The following is an 11,451-nucleotide window of genomic DNA, read 5'->3' as shown; positions in this document are numbered from 1 at the left end:
CAGCAGGAAAAGAGAATTATAGTTACTTTGCTTATATTTCAGTATAGACAATCAAGGAGAGATATTTCTATGATATTCAATTAATGCTTAGAAGAATAATACCTAGTCCTGCATTTGTTATAATATAATTGCTAGATCATGTCACTCCTTTCCAAAATAGCTCATGCTGAAGAATCTTGTAAGTGCAAAACTTGTCTAAAGAAGAGTTTGCCCAAGTAGCCCTCCTAATATGAACCCTATTGTTCCGGTTGCATTTTGGAAACATGAAACAAACCTACACATACTTGGAAGAGAAACCTCAATTGAGAAATATATCTATCAGCTCACTTGTAGAAAGACTGTAGGGCATTTTCTTAATTAGCGACTGAGCTCAACTCATTGTGGTTGGTGGCACCCCTGGGAAGTTAGTCCTGGGCTGCATATGAAAGCAGACTGAGCAAACCATGGTGGCCAAATCAGTAAGTGGTATTCCTTCACAGCTCCTGCTTCAGTTCCTGCCTTGACTTCTCTCAGTGACAGACTGTGGCCTGCAATTTGTAAGATTAATAAGACCTCTCCACCCCAAGTTGGTTTTGCCCATGGTATTTACCATAGCAATAGAAATTATTAGCTTTAGTGTCTAGTAGGCCTGAAATATCAATGCCATTTACTTGTAATTTTACCTTTGGCCCCTCATCATTAATAAGAGTTTGCCAAAATACTTTCTTTTCAGTATTTCTAAAATGTCCTGTCCTGCATATTGGAGCCTCTTTGCTTTTAAAATATGGGAGTAATAACAATTCGGCAATTTGATCACCAGCTTCTATTTGCCCGGTTCTTTTCATAAGCCATCTATTAAAAATAATCTATATAGGATTTTGAGAGTTAACTTGAGGCAATATTTATAAACTATTTTTATAAAATTTCAAAAGAGAATCTTTTTTTATATATCCCAAGTAACATGTCACTTGCCAATTAATAACAGTGTGGAACAATTTACTTGTATTTTATTTAGTGGAAAAATATTTTTTGGTTCTTTCTCAGTAAGAGATTATTTATTATGTGCTTTTTCTTAGTAAGTAATAAACGTTCATCCCACTCTGTTGCAGTTGTGACATTTTTTTTTTGTTTTTTCGAGACAGGGTTTCTCTGTGGTTTTGAAGCCTGTCCTGGAACTAGCTCTTGTAGACCAGGCTGGTCTCGAACTCACAGAGATCCGCCTGCCTCTGCCTCCCGAGTGCTGGGATTAAAGGCGTGCGCCACCACTGACCCGCTCAGGTGTGACATTTTTATAAAATATAACCAACTATTTTCAGAGAGCAACTTAAAGAGCAAAGCCAAAATTTTAGTTATGACAGAAGCATACCCAAAAATATAGTTTAAACTCATGAATTTTGTTCTGTTAGTTCTTTTGCTGTAAAAACTAAACCTTAATTTAAATATTAAACACCCAAGAAAAGAGAATATCGTCCATTAAATGAACGAGTAATACTGCTGAAAATTTAAACAGCATTGACTTTATGCCCTCACAACAAATGTTTTTCACTAAGATTTGGGATTATTTTAATTTTTTTCTCCCATTAAGGGACCATTGACAATGAGTTATTACCACTATTAGGGAAAAATAAAAATATTTCCCATGAAGAGACCTTTAATATTGATTTATTCCCACTCTGAAGGAAAAATAACATTAACAAAACAAAACCTCAAAACATTTAAACCAAATTTAAGCAAACAAACAAGAAAATTCTAAGTCCTGGGAAGCCTATGCTTGCTCAGGCTCCAACAGTGAAGCTTCCTGTTGCCATTCTTTGTAATTCAGATGTCACTGATATGAATGCAGGATCCCTGAAAGAGCCAAAAGGCAGAATTCAGTTAGAAAGAGCTCTGACTTTTTATCCCTCAATTTCTTATGTCAGAAAGAGCCTTTTTTCCTTCTTCCATTTCTATTGGAAAAAAGGATTTGTTCTTTCCTTTATATTTTGTTTCTGGAGACTTTTACTCTTTAGGCCTGGGTTCAATATTTTTCCCCCTTTTATCAAGAAAATGCTTTTTCCTGCTTACACATCTCTCCTTTTCTTTGCCGAGAAATTTCCTTTCTTTCTCTTCTCTATTGGGACGTTTTCCTTTGACTTCCTTTCTTTCCCTTTTCTCTACTAAGAAAGGCCTTTTCCCTTGATTTATACTTTGCCTATAGATATATTTCTACCTTTAATACTTGTAAAAATTGTCATTACCACTTTTTCTTTTTTTATTGATTTTATTGAGCTATACATTTTTCTCCATGCCCTTCCCTTCTTCTCCCCTCCCATTCTTCCCTCTCCCATTGTCCCCATGCTCCCAATTTACTCAGAAGATCTCTTCTTTTTCTACCTCCCATGTTGATATTATCTATGTATGTCTCTATTAGTGTCCTCATTGTTGTCTAGGTTCTCTGGAATTGTGATTTGTAGGCGGGGTTTCTTTGCTTTATGTCTAAAAGTGACTTATTAATGAGTACATGTGATATTTGTCTTTCTGGGTTTGGGTTACCTCACTCGATATGATATTCTCTAGATCAATCCATTTGCCTGCAAATTAAAGATTTCATTATTTTTTCTACTGTTTAGTACTCCATTGTGTAAATGTACCACATTTTCTTTATCTATTCTTCAGTTGAGGGGCATTTAAGTTGTTTCCAGGTTCTGGCTATGGCAAACAATGCTGGTATGAACATAGTTGAGCACATGCCCTTGTGGTACAATTGAGCATACTTTGCCTATATACCCAAAGTGGTATTGCTGGGTCTTGAGGAAGGTTGTTTCCTAATTTTCTGAGAAATCGACACACTGATATCTAAAGCGGCTGTACCAGCTTGCACTCCCACCAGCAATGCAGGAGTGTTCCCTTTTCCCCACAACCTCTCCAGCATAAGTGGTCATCAGTGATTTTGATCTTGGCCATTCTGACAGGTGTAACATGGAATCTCAGAGTTGTTTTGATTTGCATTTCTCTGATGGCTAAGGATGTGGAGCATTTCCTTAAGTGTCTTCCAGCCATTTTAGATTCCTCTTTTGAGAGTTCTCTGTTTAGGTCTGTACCTCATTTTTCCATTGGATTATTTGTTCTTTTGATGCCCAATTTCTTGAGTTCATTGTATATTTTGGAGATTAGCCTGCTGTCTGATGTGGGTTTAGTGAAGATCTTTTCCCATTCTGTAGGCTGCTGTTTTGTTTTATTGATCATGTCCTTTGCTTTAGAAAAGCTTCACAGTTTTAGGAGGTCCCATTTATTAATTGTTTCTCTCAGTATCTGTGCTAATGGGGTTATATTTAGGAAGTGGTCTCCTGTGCCAGTGTGTTCAAGTGTACTTACCACTTTCTCTTCTATGAGGTTCAGTGTGGTTGGCTTCATGTTGAAGTCTTTGATCCATTTGGACTTTTTTTTGTGTATGGGGATAGATATGAATCAGTTTTCCTTCTTCTAGATGATGATATCCAGTTAGGCTAGCATCTATTGTTCAGCAATATTGTTAAATATGCTTTCTTTTTTGCATTTTATATTTTTTGCTTCTTTACCAAAAATCAGATGTTCTTAGGTGTGTTTTGATATCTGAGTCTTCAATTCCATTCCATTGGTCCTCCTGTCTCTTTTTATGCTATTACCTAACTGTTTTCAGTGCTGTAGCTCTATAGTAGAGTTTAAATTCAGGGATTGTGATGTGTCCAGATTCTTTATTGTACAGGATTGTTTTGGCTATCTTGAGTTTTTTAATTTTCTATATGAATTTGAGTATTGTTCTTTCGAGGTCTGAGAAGAATTTTGCTGGGATTTTGATGGACATTGCATTGAATCTGTAGATTGCTTTTGGTAAGATTGCCATTGTACTATGTTAATATCTTTTAGCAGCAGTTGCTCCTTCCTCAGCATTCAAACAATTCAAAGAGAGCATAATAACATAAAGTATCCAGAGTCTCTGTGTATTTTTTATCTTTATGTGGCTTTATTTTATACTCTATTTCTTTTATTTTTATTTTTAATTTTTTGGCTTTTTGAGACAGGATTTCTCTGTGTATTTTTGGCTCTCCTGGAATTCCCTCTGTAGACCAGGCTCTCCTTGAACTCACAGAGATCTGCCTGCCTCTGCCACCCAAGTGTTGGGATTAAAGGTATGTGCTAGCACACCTTGAACTCACAGAGGCCTGCCTGCATCTATCCCCCAAGTGCTGGGATTAAAGGTGTGTGCCACCACACCCAACTACTCTCTTTCTTTCTTTTTTTATTTTAAGGACTTTATGTTTTAGTTTTCAAGCCTACATATATTTTTAAACACATAGTAAACCATTTAGAGGTTTTTTCATCTTTGAATCTATCTTTACTATATCTCTTTCTATTTGTGACCACATGAGTCTTTAATTTTCTAAGCAATATGGGTAGGATTAAAGCCGTGGCTTTGACAGCTGGATCCAACCCATCTCTTAGCTTTCTGAGATTCCAGCATCATGGCAGAAGTACTGTCAGAGAGTCATGTTTATTCCCACAACTCTATGGTGGCCAGTAGCCAGTTAGAAAGTATAGGTGGACAACCAGGAAGGAAGTCGAGGCAGGTCAATGAGAACAGAAGAATTCTGTGAAGAAGAAAGCTTGGTTCACAGTCCTGACCCAGCCACAGAAGAAACAAGATGCGACTATCTCACTGAATAAGGTACCAAGCCTTGTGGCTAGCATAGACAAGAATAATGGGCTAACATATGTTATGAGAGTTCATAAGAAGCTTGAGCTAATGGGCCAATCAGTTTATAACTAATCAGTTTATAAATCTGTGTGATTTCTTTGGTACTTAACAACTGTGGGAAACAGGCAGGATAGAAAACCTCAGACAACACCAGGCAGGCACTAGGGAAATTCTCAGGAAACCACAATGATGACCTTAGCTAAGAATATAAGCAAATATAAGCAATAGTGGAGAGGGTACCTAAATTGTCCTTCCTCTGTTATCAGATTGATGAATACCTTAATTGCCATCATACAACCTTCATCCTGATGGAAGCGGATGTGATGCAGAGATCCACAGCTAACCACTGAGCTGAACTCCTGGACTCCAGTCATAGAGAGGGAGTAGCTATACTTTGAACAATGGGGTCTAGACCATGATGGATGTACCCATAAAAACAGCTGGCTCAAGCTACTGGTAACTCACTGACCCTTGACTGACATCTCAGGAACAAGTATAAATCTGAGGTAATTCCTCTGAATGTGGGTGACAGATATGTGGAATGGAAAGTTAGTGGGACCACTGGCAATGGAACCAGTATTTATCCCTAGGGCATGAACTGTCTCTTTGGAGCCCATTTCCTATGAAGTGATACCTTGTTTGGCCTAGATATGGAGGAAGGTCCCTGGTCCTGCCTCAAGTGATAGAATTTGCTGATTCCCCGTGGAAGGCCTCACCCTCTGTGAGGAATAGATGGGAGGTGAGCTTGGGCAAAGTTTGGGGGAGTGGTATGATGTGAGGGAGAGGGCACTGGAATTGTTACACAAAATAAGATTGCTTTAAAAATAAATAAACAAAAGGATGGAAAAAAGTAAATGGGTGCATGTTTTACCTCTTCAATATTGATAAAATATAGGCATAAAATTTCAATATTATGGGTGTAATATTAGTATTATGTGTTGCTAAAGATTTGCCTATTGTTTTATGGTATGAGAAGGTAGCTGAGTATTCTCACTATGTTCTATTTTAGGTCTAGAACTTGCTATATAACTCAGTTAGTTTCAAACATGTAATCCTCCAGGCTGCATATTGATTTTTTTAGATTAAAGGCATGTGGAATCACACTCAAATTGCATTCTTGTTCTTAAAAGATCTGTTTTACTTGACTTTCATTGAGTTTTGTAGATTGTTTATTGTTCCTCCGTATACTCTTCCAACTGATGCAGGTACCCATGAAATTAAGTGGGAATGTATATTTTCAGACAAACCCATTGTTCTTAAGGTTGTGTCAAGAGTTGAAAACAGGGTTGTAAATATTATCCAGAGTTGCAAACATGAGATCATGAGTTGGATCCCTAGAACCACTGTGAAGAAACAGAGTCATGTGTGCCTACAAGACCACAATTGAGCAGGTGTTAATAGGCAGATCCCTATTGTCAACTCCTTCTAGCCATTTCAAAAAACAAAAATGGAGAGAAATTGAAAGACAGTCGTATGCATAGAATCTCCACATGCTTATACAATGTATACATTACACATATATAGATCCACACATAGAGACTACCACACTAGCACTAACTCCAGGCCACAAAGACAGAAACACATATACATTACATATACAACAACACATGAAGAAAGGAAAAATGTGGAAAAGAAGGGAAGAAGTGAGCAAAAGAAAGAGGAATATCACAGAGAGACAAGATGAAGATGTGTTGGGAGCTGTGTGACCTAGTTTTGCGTAGAGAACTGTGTGGAGCCACACCTGATGGCAATGTAGAGAGCTGCGTGGAGCCGCACCCGATGGTGCTGGCTCCTGCCCTCCGAGATCCCGAAAGCGAGTGCTCTCTGTGATAATCAACTCCTAAGGCCTGATTCATACTATTATCACGCAATGATTGTCAGCTGCTTGCATATGCGTGGACCTATGGGCAGTGCCCATGTGGCAATCTGGGGTTGGTAGCCTATGCCTTTTTAAGGGCTGGGAGAGGTTTGCCCGGAAAAAGAAAGAGAGAGAGAGAGAAAGAGAGAGAGAGGGGGAGAGAGAGAAAGAGAATAAGGTCCTGAATAAATTGCTAGCAGGAAGAGCTCCGGTTGTCTCATCTTCCTTGCTGGTTGAGGTGGGCGTGACAAGTGGTGGCCCGTACAGGGAACCTCCAAACCTCTCTCTGTGGAGCCCAGAACTTGCTGCAGCCAGGGGGTGCACCGGTAAATCCTCAGGTAAGGCTGAGGATCCGTGACAAAAAGCGGGTTTTTTGTTCTCACCAATAGAAGAAGGGAGAGCAAGGTAGTAGAGCGACGACAAGAGCGGACGGGTCAAAGTGAAACGGGGTAGTAGAGCCGTGACAAAAAGCGGATGGGTCAAAGTGAAACTAAAAGAAAGAATAGGATTTTAGAATGGGTGCTTCAACATCACACCTGATTTTTCTGGCTCTTAACAAGCTGTTACATTCAAAAACTTTAAAAATAAAACAGAGCACATTGGAGAGAGTTTTTTTTCCCTGTATCATCACTTTATTGCTTATGTTACATAGTCCAATGAATACATAAACTCTTTTTTAAAGAAGTAAGGCACATGAAAAGCCTTCTGTTCAGGTTTCATATTATTTTAAAATTCTATTGGCTAATACAGCATTTCAACTACAGAATTAGAGACATCCAGAAAAGAACATGATAGTTTGAGAGCAGAAATCCCGAGCCATTATTAAGTTTCACCTCATGGCACATTTAGTCAGCAAATCCAAGGTTTGTATTCTAACAGTGTAGCTAGGGTGCCACTACAGAATCACTAACCGGGTTATTCACATATGTACAGCCAGGTCCCCAAGTATCAATTATACACCCTAGGGAAGAACAGCATCTAACTGCACTTGTGCCCTGTTTTATCACAGGTAAGAGATTTGGCATTTCCAGTCTTTTTGCATGTTGTGCTTGCTGTTCACAGGGCCTGGTTATACGATGCTGATGACCATGGAGAGATACTGCTCATAAGACACCTGAATCCAGCCGTCATGATCCTGATCCGTGTCATAGCGTCTGAATATGTCTGTCAACCTCTGCAAGACAATGCAGCCCTGGATGAAGTCATCAAATGCAATCTGCCCTCGTCCTTGTCTGTCAAATTTGCGGATGAGGATGTCCTGGAACTGATCAGAGAGCCGGTAGCCAAAACCTGAGAGTGCTTGCTTGAGCTCATTCTTGTCGATCATCCCAAAGTTGTCCCTGTCATAGGTACGGAAGACGTTCTGCCAGTCTTTGGTGTACTTCCACACACCTGTAAACTCACTGAAGTTCACACCAGCCTTGTTTTCTCGGTCAAACAGAAATGATTGACCTAACAGTCACTGGATTAAACGGAGTCCAAGTACCATTGGATAATGCTTGCTGAAGTTCATTGTCTGAAATCACTCCACTCCTGTCTTTATCAACCCTCTGGAAGATGTTCCACAGGAAGCTCTGGTCTGGCAGTGCAGCTCCCAGCTGCAGGACCAGGGCCTGCGCCTGGGCCAGGGCGGTAGGAGTAGGCCATCATGGGCTGATGATGAACAGCGGTAAAGCGGCCCAGCTCCAAACGCTGTGCTTCCGCCTCCGTCCTGGAGAGGTTTTTGACTGAATGTGACACAAGCGCCCCTTGGTTTGCCGACTCTGGCAATCTTAATGTGTCATCCTGGGACAAGCCTGGTAGAGATCTGGATTTTGCTGCCGAACAAGGTACACTAAGGAAGGGAGTTATATTCATGTGGTTTGAATTACCGAGACCTTCTGAGTTTGCAGCGGAGTGTGAGCAGCTGCGGCTCCAAGGCCAAGGAGCTCCAGCTGCAAAGCCTGCAAACACCCGGGACCTGCCTCCGGGCACAGAAGCTTGACCGCCAGAAGGCTGTTGGCTTGGACCTCTGTCCTAGCCTGGGGCAACAGGCCCAGCCGGGATCCGCCCCACCCCAGCTTGGTGGGGAGGTGGAGCCTCTGCCTCTCCCCAGTCATTGCAGTGACCTGCGTCGGAGCGCAACTGGAAAATGGCAGTAAACTAAGAATGCAATGTCCCTTCTCAGCAGGAAGTAGCCAGACAGAATGACAACGCCCAAATTCCCTAAAAGATCATTTAAGTGGGGCCCTTTCAGTGGTTGCAGAGCAGCAAGCCTGCTTTCCTGAGTTCCCTGTTGACTGCTTTTGGGTGGGCTACTCAGTCTAGGGGTTGTAACCCTCCTGGCAGTTCAATTATTCCAGGGTCACGGAGAGGCACTATCTGGAAGATAAATGGGCTAAGAAAGAGGAAGGAGGCTAAGCGGGGTTCTTGTCAAAGCCTCCGTTTATTAGAGATGGGGTACAGCTTATATAGGGTAAGGAGTTGGGGGGTGGGCACAGGGGCCTGGGCTCTTGCAGCGTGGTTCACGTTGGTCACATGGTCCGTGTTGGTCACGTAGCCAGGAGGTTACCTTCGGTCAGGTCACCTAGGCCAGGAAGTCATGAGTTGACACACCTAGTTCTCTAGATGGTTTGGAATGTGGGGTGGGTTCCGCTAACAGATAGCTCTCCATTAACAGCCAATTTGGGTGTGGGGTAGGCTCTGTCAATGGAACGATTCCTAACACAATTAGGGGTGTGGGGTTCTCTGCAGACTCCCCAGGGTGATGGTTCCTGCAATGATTTTAGGAGGAAATTGGCTCCTGACAGATCCCCCTTTCTTTTATAAAGACAGGCAGCTATTAAGTGGAGGGCACCAGGTCAGAGTCCAACCATGGTGTCAGATCTAAAGGAGAAGGGACTGGGACAAGGAGAGACCCTCCCCTCGAATGGTGAAGCAATTTACCTCTCCTGGGAACAGAGGGGTGCCTTATGATTCTTAGGTCGAGTGGGGACCAGGTCTTTTTTCTCCCTTATCCATCCTAGGATTCCCAGTACCCTGTCTTAGGTTGGGGATGTCCTGCCACAAGTCACCCGTCCTTGGAGCTCCTCAAATAAAAGGTATCTAGCGAGATTTAAAGTAAGCAGATCACAGGGCACCCTGTCTTAGGCCATGTGGAGTGCAATTCTCGTCCTGACACCATGCCATGTTGAGCCGGTTTCTACAACCTCTGTATGGTGTGCTGTTCAGGCGAGGGTCCACACTAACTCCTGTCATTGGGCCCCTGCGTCAATCATTAATGAAAAGACTGTGAGGAGCTCCTCAAACAAAATATAATGATATAATTTGGGCACCAATAACTCCATCTTCCAGACAAGAAGAAAGGGCATTTTCCAAACCCAGTATTCACCTTTTAATCTGGCCCAAGGTACATCCTCCTTCCTAAATGCCTACTCCACAATAAGATTACGAGTGCTGCCTGCCAAACATTTTTTTTCCAGGGATTCCAAGACCTAAAGGGTTTGGGATGTGTAGCAAGGGTGGAAAATTGGAGAGCAGCTGCAGGTTGCTCTGTCTCTGGAGTTCTGAGGTCCTCCATGGAGCCTCGAGTGTTCAGGCGATGGTAATGAACAGCTATGGAATCCTTTGTTATTTCGTCAATCTGGGTCTTAATAAAGCGGGTTAGTTTTTTAAAGGCCCAAGGGCCAAAGGATAATAGTAGTAATAGTCCCATAAGAGGGCCCAATAAACTAGGCAAAAGTGTGGACAGCCAGGGGGAAGTGGAGATCCAGTTTTGGTACCAAGACTCCTGCTTTTCTCTGTTTCTTTTTCTTTCTTCTAAACTATTTTTTACCTTCTGTATGCTATCCTGTACTAAGCCTGTTTTGCTCCATTCCATGCACCAGTTTGGACCCAGAACGAATGCAGTGGGGCTAGAAGGCATTTGGAGCAGAGCTTTGCTAGGTGGCTGTGGTGGAAGGCACATTGCCTCAGCCCAGTCAGTGCCTAGCCTGGCGGATGCCACAACAGTGCCAAGAGTATCAGCAAATGCAACAACAAATGCTGGAGCTGAGACAAGCTGGAGCACAGACCCCATAGGGCTGCCCAAGAATGCAGCCGCGGTGCAAGGAAAAGGCAGTGGCAGTTTTAGGCTCTGCACGCTGCTGAAGAGTCTGCGGCAGAGCAAATTTAAATCAAGAGACTGCCCTATTGTAGGAGCAGGTGGACCTATGGCTGGTACAACAAATGTCTTGTTCATTATTTTATTTGTATGACATCTGTTAATATTGCTAATGCCTCTTATGTGGTGAAACAACTCAATGGTTCTGTTTTAACCAAAGGGTTGGTAAAATGCCATAGCCCAAATGGGAGGTTGGGTCCTGTGGTGATTGGGGACCCTACTGCTGGCAATCTTAATGCCTGTTGCCATGGGCATTCATCTTTGAATCCTGTGTAAGATCAGACAACCCATGAGAATGCAGCATATGGTCACTTAGCAGAAGCAGGATCAGCTGGGCTGCTAGGGAAGCCAAAGAGGTGCACGAGCAAGAAGGTGTCTTCCATGCACTCAGCTGACAAGAATGAATGTGCCACAGGGGTATGGCAGCTGGGGTATGTTATTTAGGGGACTGCTGAAGGAGCAGTGGCTTCTGACTGCTCCTGGGGCCATAGCAAAGCCACTCCTAAAAGTCCCAAGTCTGATACAGTCACACACCTCTGTTCACTTGAGGGGAAGAGGGTGTATGGGAAATAGTAGGATATGGGAAAAAAAAGGATCCAGGTAAAAGGCAAGTCTATACCCTAGTCTGTCAGACATTTCTATCCATCCGGGGCTGTGTGTGACCAGCATTCAATATGACTCATGCAGCTAATTTGTCTAAAGAATTGTCTAGCTGTCTTTTAGGTAATTGGTCTGGTGAATTCGAACCACAACTGGAAA

The 11,451-nt window shown here is 42.2% G+C and overlaps 1 pseudogene; it reads right to left on the bottom strand.

Moving 5' to 3' along the window:
* Window positions 1–7,258: 7,258 nt before the first annotated feature.
* Window positions 7,259–8,265, bottom strand: LOC142851641 (programmed cell death protein 6 pseudogene; annotated as a pseudogene).
* Between the last annotated feature and the right edge of the window lie 3,186 nt (window positions 8,266–11,451).

The sequence above is a fragment of the Microtus pennsylvanicus genome, chromosome 1, assembly GCF_037038515.1.
Source record: "Microtus pennsylvanicus isolate mMicPen1 chromosome 1, mMicPen1.hap1, whole genome shotgun sequence".
Lineage (NCBI taxonomy): Eukaryota > Metazoa > Chordata > Mammalia > Rodentia > Cricetidae > Microtus > Microtus pennsylvanicus.
This window is presented reverse-complemented; position numbering and strand designations above follow the sequence as displayed.